The sequence below is a fragment of the Oxyura jamaicensis genome, chromosome 2 (genome assembly GCF_011077185.1).
Source record: "Oxyura jamaicensis isolate SHBP4307 breed ruddy duck chromosome 2, BPBGC_Ojam_1.0, whole genome shotgun sequence".
Taxonomy (NCBI): domain Eukaryota; kingdom Metazoa; phylum Chordata; class Aves; order Anseriformes; family Anatidae; genus Oxyura; species Oxyura jamaicensis.
Window position 1 is genome coordinate 57503679 of NC_048894.1, and position 10569 is coordinate 57514247.

General features: G+C 40.3%; 1 long non-coding RNA gene across 1 annotated transcript in view; it reads left to right on the forward strand.

The window, feature by feature from the left end:
• Positions 1-3892: 3892 nt before the first annotated feature.
• LOC118162748 overlaps positions 3893-10569 on the forward strand; it is a 9099-nt gene continuing 2422 nt past the window's right edge. The window contains exons 1-2 of the long non-coding RNA XR_004748603.1: positions 3893-4129; positions 5414-5576. This is a non-coding gene — a long non-coding RNA (uncharacterized LOC118162748). The remainder of the gene's footprint in view (positions 4130-5413; positions 5577-10569) is intronic.

The window sequence follows — 10569 nt, forward strand, 5'->3', positions numbered from 1 at the left end:
GCAACACGTTAGCTGAAGATAAGCGTGTGCGTAAAAATTCCCTGGACTAAAACAAGGAAGCTTCATTTCTTGGAGATTCAAACTCTCAGCAAAGAGGGAGGAGAGGCAGGGAGTCTGTTCATTGGTTCTCAGATTTAAATCTATTGGTTGTTGCTACAACTAAAGACAAATACAACAAATCTTGGCAAGAAAATTAGTGTGCTGTGCTAGCTGGAAATACTTGCATTTTTATCCTGAAAACAAATATTCTGAATGCATTAATGCTTTTGTGTGTCATCCTGCTTGTGTGATGTGAAATGGAGACTATGTGAGCATGCGTAGGGTGGCTTGACTTAAAACCTCAGGCTGTTTCCCTTTTGTTCATTTGTTTTCTCTGGGGTTTGGCGCAATCTGACACATTCCAAAGCCAGAGGCTTGTTTTGAAGAGCCCTGAAGGTAAGGTCTCAGATAGGAATGAGCTAGTAGAAGTAAATCTTAGCTGCCCTGTCCTCCCCAACTTTGTATACACTGCAGACAGGAATGTTCAGATCACCTGAAGCACCTGCATCACAACACCATAGGAAAGAAGTACTGCCCACCCAGGATAGGGCACTGCCTCACAGCAGCAGGCAGGAGTGTCTCTGCTCAGCTCGTAGTGAGTGGAAATACAGCCTAGTTTACCATACACATGGTAAGAAGGTAAGATGCTGCCCTCCCAGTCTGCATCCATGCTCCAAAACCATGGTGGAATTACAAAATATATAGCCACGCAGGAGCCATTGGAAATGGCTTAGGCAAGAATAAGGGTGCAGTCATGGTATGGAAGGCAGGACAGCCCTTCCTGGCCACTCCAGCCCCAAAGCAGAACCTGCCCCACTGCTGGAGAGGCTGAGCTCCTTGTGCTGCTTTCATGCTTTCCTGAGACATGAATAAAGAAGGTTTAGCCACTGTTCATTCGAGCAGTTGTGTGTTTGCTCTCTTCTCATAAACAGGAATGGGAGGATTCCATTCCTATTTTTAAAGGGTGAACCAACCCCCAGATATTTCCACCTCTGGAACAAGGAGTTGGGAATACATAACTGAACTGAAACTGCAAGAAACATTTCAGAAGCAGTATGTCATCTCAACCCGGGGCTTGGCTGGAGCTCAGCCTAACGCCTCTGCTCCTGCCGAAGCTGTCGCGATCCTGGAGGATGCTCCTTGGCAAGATGCTGTGGTTGTAGAATGGCCCATCATGTGCTGGAAGAATGATCCAGCCAACTTTGCACAGCTGCTTTCAGTAAGAAACTCTCCTCTCCACAGCATCCCACATGAAACCCAGAACATTGTCAGCCTTTCCCATTGCGGGTTAGTCTTCAGGTATGCCTCTATTTAGAAACACTTGGCACTATGGTTTAATATTTCTTGAGTGTAGGAATGGCTGTAACTTCACAGCTGCACATTTTTAATAGGTTTGGATTTACAGAAAGTAGTTTTATTTGGAGAGAAAAACAAAAGTAATTGGAGTTTGGCTGGGGATCTACGTGGACTAAAGTGACTTGTATTTTCTTGTAGCACAAAGCTACCCAATGTAAACAGGATTTTAAAAAACTCACAAGGAACACAGACATATCCTCTCTGAAGGCTTCTTCAGCTCAGAGCTTATAATTAAACAACAAAGGTGCACTAATAGACTTGTGTCACCCACTTAGCACACACTGATAATTCAGTCTCACCCAAACACTAATACGCACAGATGTAGGAGGCTAAATTTGGAATAGCCTGACTACAGTATTTTTGAGAGCTTCACCGTCGCACGTCAAATAAACACTGTTGCCAAGATATGAGTCAAGCATCATTTTTAGTAGGCAAGCCGGACTGATCAAATGTCTGAAAAAATCAAACTTGCATAGAATTAGTTTATGAAGCTGCATGACATTAAAACATTAAAGTGAATAATTGGCAAATGGTTAAATCATAAGCAGTGTTTCCTTAGTGAGTTTGCAACTTCTGTGGCAAAACATATGGCGATAATAAAGGTATTGGTTTTACAGAAATGTTTTTAGGAAATGGAAAAAGTGGGAAGAGGGGAAAGGGGGAAAGAAAAAAGAATCACAACGCATGTCCTTGAGCCTAGAACATAACGTTGCATCTTGCATGGACCTGTAGGAAGTGTTAAATGATGTGTGGGCGCCCCTTGGGCCTCGTTTGCAATGGGCAAACACTCTCAGAAGCAAGAAGCATGCATTGAAAATTGAAGCCTGTGGCAAAACTGGATGTGATCAACCTTGTAAGTAACATGGCCAAGGAGGATGGTCACACATCTTTACACAGGGAACTAGTTCTTCCCTTTCAGGTAAGAGCTGTTTCATTTCCTTTAGAAACAAAGAAAGGAGTAAAACAAGTCAAAAAAAGCTGCAACTGTCAGTAAAGATGTTTAAGATGAACCCTCACATGATGATAAATATACATAGAGAAGCACGTAAAAAGTCTGGGCCCCAAGCTTTGCAGATATCATCTAAGCAGAGGAAAAGCTGACCCTGCAGTTACAGGCTAGCACCAAAAAAATGCATGTGTAAAAATGAATATATGCAGATGTGTATAAATGTTTTGCTGATTGGTCACAATTGATATTAAAATTGTTTCAGTATTAATCTAAATATAAGTAGATGGCTTTGGAAGAAAAAAAAAGGGGGGGGAGGGGGGGGGGAATGAAAAACTAAAGGATACGTCTTCGGTGAATCCATTTCTCCAGGAAATAGTTTAAAATTGTTGTTGTAAATATTTATATATTCCCATTGCTGAACCAAGGAAAACTCACAGAATTAAATCCATAGTTGTTTTTTTTTTTTAAGCTTTAGGTGTGGTTTATAATCTGTTCAAAAGAATGAGAACTGTATAAACTTGTCTATTCTTGGGGCAGATACCAACATAAACATCAAAACATCATGTTGATTTTGTGTCATTTATATTAAATTGTGTGAGCACTACACCTCCACTGTCAGCAAAATATCCTGAAACATACGGAAAGTTTTTCTAGAAAGAATTTTTCAGTAACTGATGGCATGTACAGGCATTCAAAGTCTCTTATCTCTCTTTTAAATGCATTACAGTGTCCTGATTGGAAGAAGTATGTAGCAGGATGGGGGAGACCAGGTGGAGCAGAGCCCTGTCTTTACCTCTGGGAATTTTAATCCAACTCATTAAATTATTTATAATTAGACCAATATCTGTAAATGTCAAAATCCTTTGAGAGAAGTAGGATCACCTGAGAATGAGGATTCAAACAGCATTGTCCACATGGCAAATCCACGGGATAAGCCTGTCCATGCAATAGGTCCCTCCTCATTAGCTGCATGGAAAACACACTTGCTAGCAGAGCTCCAGAGCCTACAAACTTATAAGTGCCTCCTCCAGCATTTGCAACAGCATGATCTACTGTTGAACTGTTAGAGACTGGACTCTGCCATCTGGAGAACTTGCGGTATGTATGTGGTATCCCTTCCCTGAGAGTTATCTTGCTCTGCTCTCAGGGCATGAGAAACTTCTGGAGTCATTTCTGGGCTTTATATTTAACATTAAACATGGATGGTATATGTTATGTTATCTAAATCTTTTATTTATCAGTTTGAAGCACTTGCAAAATGTGTTTTCTCTTGCTGTCTGCTTTCTGGGGTAATTTAGAATATTTCCCAAAAAGCTGTCCAACCCCAAGCCACCTGCCAGATTCCCATGCATTATAATATTTTCGGCCAGCTGCTGCGGTAGCTGTTCATGCCAACGGCAAGAATTCCATTGCTCCCTTTTTAGCTTTCGTGCAGTCCAAAGCCTGCTTTCAGCCTCTGTCGTACTGGGAGCGTAAGGCCTGAATCAGCAAGAGTTAAAATAAAAGGTCAGACTTCTCAGAGCTGGTAACCAGTTGGTGGAGCCCAGGGATCGTGTCCTGTCTGGGGGTTATGCACAACGCTTCCCCTTCCTCCACTCCGCACTGCTCCGTCCTTGTCCTTTGCTGGGGGCCTTCCAGGCAGGACAGTGAATGTATAGGCATAGTGATCCCAGGGGAGATTTCTGGCAGAAATTACTGACATGGCTGATTGCAGGGAGCTGGTGGTGTACCTCTGGCTGGGCCTTTCTTAACCCCAGCTGTGCCACACAAATGCAGCTGACCTGGGTGAGTTGGAAGTGTTTCCTCTTTCAATAGCTAATATTGGGCTTGCCACACTTTTTTTTTTTTCTTTATAAATGGATATCAAATAGGCTTTTATTAATGTTTTTCTTTGATGCCTAACATTTCTAAATAGTTTGCTCTTTTCTGGTGGCCACACCACTTCCACGTCAGAGTATATAAAGATATTTGGGAGTAGCCTACTTCCAAATGACCATTTGTTTTGGGTGCCTGGTTCAAAACATGTGCTGGGTATGGGGTTTTGATTCTTCAGAAATTCCTGACGTTCCCCCCTGGAAGTCAGATGTCTCAGATGGGACATCCAGAACAATGGCTGCTTTTCTGAAAAAGTCAGTCCACAGTGTTCCAGGAAAATATTTAATCACATGTATGTTCACAACACAGAAAAACTACCATTGCTGCCTAAAGAACTTATTTCTGCAAAGTGCTGATACAACGGCTCGTCATAATTAATGGCCCCATAGGCACTGTTAGAAAGCATTGTAAATGTGCATGTACAGAGACTTTCTTCTCAAAACAGGTTTGGATCTGAGTAAAGTCATCTCAGATTCACTGAGAGAATTCAGCTCAGTGAGTATTTTCTTTTGGATTCCGATCTCAGAAATGGTGCAACAGTCCAGAGAAAGAGAATCTGGATGGAAGAAGTAGAATAGAGAAATACAATCTTTCACGTGCAGCCCATGGAGTAGCCCTTCAAAATATGTGTGACAAGGACCTGAGTGTTTGATGCACAGTGGGGATGCTCAGCAGCACCTGGCCAGATTTTTTTTTTTTTTGTCTGGGGGGACAATGGGAGTTGTGAGGCAGAGTTGATCCAATGGCACGTCCAGCTGTTTCCCTCTCTATTGATTTTCCAAAGCCCAAATGACCACACTTCACAGAATTCAAGGCTGTGCAACTGCTACCTATTGAGGACCATCTCAGATAACAGAGATTGTTTTTTTTTGCATGACATAAAAATTTTAAATTCACTTTGACTTTGGTGAGCAATAGATTACAGCAGTGTATGTGTAGTCATAGCAAAACTACACAAAAGGAAAGGATGCCTCTGAGGTAAACGTGTTAACTGCCTGTCCCTTTTTACAGTGGTTGCTGAAAGGGGCAACTTCCTGTTTGTTGTTTTGATTTCAGTTGAATTTATTTTTTTGTTGGCTGATAGATTCAAAGACTGACTTGGGGTATTCTACTGCTGGGGAGAAGAAATCTGGGAAATGTGGCTGTGAAAGCAGAACAGGGTTCCTGTTTCATCCTCTCTTTCTTGTTTTTCAGGCCTTTCCGTCTTGGTAGATCTCCTTCAAGGTACTCCAGATTTAGCTCTTTGTCACATCTACAGTATACATAAAGACATCCATTCTCAGGAAGAAGTGCAGGGCTAAGGAAGTTTGTACACTTGGACAGCAAACATAAAATTGTGGTGTTTTCTTCCTTGTGGGTATGTTAATCCTAACAACCTGTTAAAGAGCTGAGCCAGTTCTCACATATTTAATCATGTGTTTTATTTGGCTTTTGTTGTTATTTATTTATTTATTTATTTGTAATCTCTGCAAGTCTGAACAATAGGTCCTGTTCATTCCTACCTTTTTCTTGTTTGTGCTGGCCCTGCTGTTTATCTGTGAAGCATCTCTCCCCGGTGAAGTAAGTGGTACTTCAGTGGGAATTCTCCAGCAGAAGTGCCAGGGCAAAAACAGTATGACTATTTGTCTTAAATGTGTATATATACATATATATATATATATATATGTATATTTTAAATGATAAAGTACAAAAAAGAAATTCCAGCTGCAGTTCTGCAGAAAATCTTTATTTCTGACCACTTCTCCTATCTGGTATTTCCTTGTCTCTTTCCTTCATATCCCTCTCCCCTCCAGCTATGATTTATTAAATAAATGCCAAAAGGAGTGGAAGACTCTCTCAGAACTGCTTGGGAAGTGGACAATTTTTTCCATTAATTTCCACAGGCTTTGAACCAAACCCTTACTATAAGATGTCTCTCTGCTGCAGTCAAGGCTAACAGTCATAACAAATTCATGGCAAACTGGATTGGCTGTTTTGGTGAAAAGTTTTTAGTCACAAAGTATATCTGAAAGGTAGCACACCTGCTTTCATCTTCTCAGCCTCCAAACTCAGAGTATGGGGTTGTCAGGTTTTGTTTTAAAGTGTGTGCAAAAATATACATAGCTGCAATTTAACAGCATAGAGCAAATCTTGTGTTCTGCTGCACCCTCACCTTGAGTGGGATTTCACTCTGTCAAATCATGTCTATTTTGACAGAGCTTATTGGATGATTAGCTGAAAGACATGAGTAAGGTTGAAACATTGTGGGTCTTCAACCATGTTTTTAAATGTATTAGGTAGAACCCAAAGCTTATGGAATAAATCATTAACATAGAATTATTTAGGCTGGGATCATCCTCTGGTTATCTAATAATAATTAAAAAAAAAAAAGTATAATTCTGTTGTTTAATTATAAATTTGACTTCATATTATTTTCACAAGTCCTAGAAAAAACCTCAGATATCCCATTACTGGGATAGACCATGCAAGTTATTAAATGAAGGCATCTAGAAACTGGTTAACCAGAGCCTATTCCCACCTGTGTTTGATGACACTTCACAGAGCCCATTCATGAGACACCTAAGGGTGGGAACACAATAAAAAAGCAGTTTCTGTCTTGATGAACTGCATCAAAATGTACCTGAATGGACTGGCCATAATTCATCTCCATCAGAATGAGAGTTGGGAGTTGGGTCTTACAATAAATTGCAAATGAAATTTGTAATCGCAAAAATTAGTAGCATTTGTGTTATTGTGTCCCACATGGGATGACATATTACATATAATGTCCATCAATCTTGGAAACAGACTTTTTTGGGTGTTCTATAAGTTTTAGTGAGTATGAGCAAAACCTTTTGTTGTAGTTGCTGCAGTTACACTAGTATACCTGAAAGATTTTTGACCCTTTTTTCTTCTCAAAGATACTTAAAATGGTATTCAAATGTAAAGTGCAGTCCCAAATCTCAGATTTCAGTTTGAGTGCTAACTTCTGCTCACTGGCTGCCAGGATTTACTCCTTTGCAGCCCAAACATTCCTGGGCAGGAAGCTTCATGTCTGCCCAGCCTGTGGTTTTTCTGATTTGTATATGAAGTACTAGAGGGACTAACTGGTTTGATGGATGAGAGGTGTCAAAGTCAGACCATATGGCCTGCTTAGTTTCTGCCTGTGTCTGCAATTGCAAGCAAAAATATGTTGCTTTTTTTTCTCTCTTTGGAGTTTCTTTCAGGGATCCCATTACTGTATATGCTTTTACAGAGTCTATAGTAACAGAGAGGCAGTTAAAATAAATCCATGGAGTTTAAAGTTGGCAGCTAGAGTATGCCTATACAACTCTGTATAGAGCTGTATGTGAACTAGGCTTCTGTCTTGGACTTGATGACATGATGTCTGTTCAGGACACAGCTCTTGTAGCCTTCCTCCCATCCCAAATTTCTTCTGATGCTCCAGTCTTAGTTCAATCAACAACAATGTCTTTGATGTTTAAAGTCAGATTATTTTTTTTTTATTGTAGTTAGATCTCTGTGTCTTGTATGGATAGTGAAAGACAGCCAAAGAGTATGTAAAGGAGATTATAACTAGCTGTCCAAGTTCCAGTGCTGATTTGCATCTTTTTTAGCTAGAGAAAGCCTTCCTGCAACACAGCAATGAACAGCCCTTACCATCTGACCTCAGGAGAGCAGTGGTGTTAGCGCATCCTCAGAGATGAAAGGACAGGCTCGCTGGTAGCATACACTTTCTGCAAGAGACTGGAATCAGCAGATCTAGAAAATGAATACAAGCATATCCTGATGTGTTTGTTGATATAGTTTTAAAGCTCAGAAGCAACAGAGCAATTTATATATCAGAAATTGCCAAACTCTTGCTCAGTGGCCTGCCAGTTCAGATGGAATAGTGGCACCTCCTTCTCTGTGCTGATAGCTGCACTACAGTAAGAGATGAGAAAACACATATGTGTATGTTATTTATTTTACTTAAAGTGTAAATTCTTTGATTCTTATGACAAGAACAAGTAGTCCTCAAAAGCTAAGGTAATGTTCAGAGTTAATATAAAAATCTGAGGAAGGGCTCAGGGACTAAGATACAAGACATGTTGTGTGATTGAGGTTACATCTCAGACCCTTGGCAAGGGGTCATGCCAGAAGCAGCAGCTAGAGCTGTAGGGCACACCACCAGGTTGGTGCGTGCTGCCAGTTGGCAGGAAGGATCAGGGAGTCTGCTCCACTTCATGCTGTGAGAGGGAAGCTGGGAGGGGGTGTTCACCTTATCACAGGAAGGTGTTTGAATGTTATCTGTGCTCTGTTCCCCTGTCTTCTTTCACACTGGTGCACCATGCCTGTGACAGTCTCTTCCCAGCAAAGTGAGTGCCCATGCACCGAAGGTATCTCTGGACCTCTCCATGAGTTGACATATAAAGCCAGAACCTTTTATACAACAGAAATTCAGTAAGAATATATAGTGCTGTCTGTCACCTTCATTAGCCCTAGCTGCCTACAACCTACAGTACATTTCAGCAGAGGAATGAGCTGCAAGAGAGAAACGGAGTGTGAAAGGGAATTGCAAGTGTGTACATTAACAAGAACTGGTCAAGACGTGGAGATGTTCAGGAGAATATATCTGTTTTTTTTTAGTTACAATTTCACACCAAATAAGCTATGTTTCATGGCCTTTTCTGCATACCCTCAGCAATGGTTGTGAATTGGCCATTAAAAAGATAATACCTTAGTATAGTGAATGCCAGCCTACAGGATTTTGCTTTGTGAGAGCAGGTATCATGCTGGGTCAGAAGGATTAATTGAGCTCTTTAGAATTCCCTTTGATCTGCATCAGAAATACCCCATATAACACCTCTGACCTGATTATATTTTAAACCTCAACTCCTCAAGCATTTGGACTCTGCACTGTCCTCCCAAAGGGCAAATGCAAGCTCAGTAATTTTGGGGGTTTTGCTTGTATCAGCTCCTTTATTTTAACACCACTCAACTATTACCTGGTCAATTTAGTTCCACTTAGTTTACCAAAAAGTTGGGGTTAGCACTTAGAGAGAATGTTGTGATAACTCTATTAATCATTTTGGCACTTACCCAAAAGATACAATTAAATCTCTATTAAAACATTGGGAGTCTGGAATACCAGTCTTTCATAGATCATTTCATCAACAGTCTCAAATAACTAATTGCTTGTAAAGAAGATGAGCCAAAGCTGCTTATGGGTATTTATGCATGTGTATAAAAATGATGTGTATGAGATTTTTATGCTCTCACAGGTGGACTTTTTTTTTTTTTATAAAAGGTTAAACATATTAAATTATTGTATGTTTACATGTTCTTAGATGTTCTACTGAAGGAAAAAGGACAAAAAGTTTCAATGGAGTATTTATGGTTAGGTCTAATCATTAAAAAAATCACTGGCTTTATAGCTCTAAGATTTTCAAGCAGATGAATTCAAATCAGCCAATTTCTGCTATACCTAACTATGGAGTAAATATAAGGGTAAATATAAGAGTAAAATAATTCAGAAATGGATTCAAAAATAATTCAAAACAATGAGAAGAGAAAAGGGCCTTGTAATTCTGCCAGTTTAAGAAGCCTGCAGGTGCAGATATAGAGAAATATTCACACTCCTAGAAAGTAGAGTGTAAGTCATTCAGTGCCTTTCTGACTAAAAGCTGTCATTTTTTGTGCTCCAAGTATGTGAACTAATGTGAGCACTGTGTTGTGTTCTACCAAAGAACGTAGTCCATCAGAAGGTGTTTGTTTCACACGCTGAAGAATGACATGAAGACATGTAGAGATGTTTAAGGGTACAAGACCACTTGGGATAGTTTGGAAGTGCAGTACAGACTGAAAAGAAACAACTTTCCCTGGAGGTATTCAAGACCAAGTTGGATGGAGCCCTAAGGAACTTGATCTAGTGGGTGGCATCCCTGCTTATGGCAGGGGGGGTTGGAACTAGATGATCTTTGAGGTGCCTTCCAACCCACGCTGTTCTATAATTATATGATTCTATGAACTCCAGTGACACCTTATTCTTACTGGTTTGTGTCCCCTGCCCCAAACCTTGGGGAAGGTTGATTGCAGTAGTCCAAAACAGAGCAAGAACTCAACAAGGCATAACTAAGGATCTAATGGGACAGGTTTACTCCTGGCCTTTTTATACCTAACATGAGAATCATATCTGATCATCCTCATCAGACCTAGCCCAAGCCACTGCATCTTAAACATGACACAAGCCAGGCTAATATATCTCTGTCTGCAAATCAGAATGGAGATACATCTTCTGTCAGCCAGATGAAAAGGTATTTAAAACAGCATTGTCTATTTCTTTTTTCTTTTCTTTTCTTTTCTTTTCTTTTCTTTTCTTTTCTTTTCTT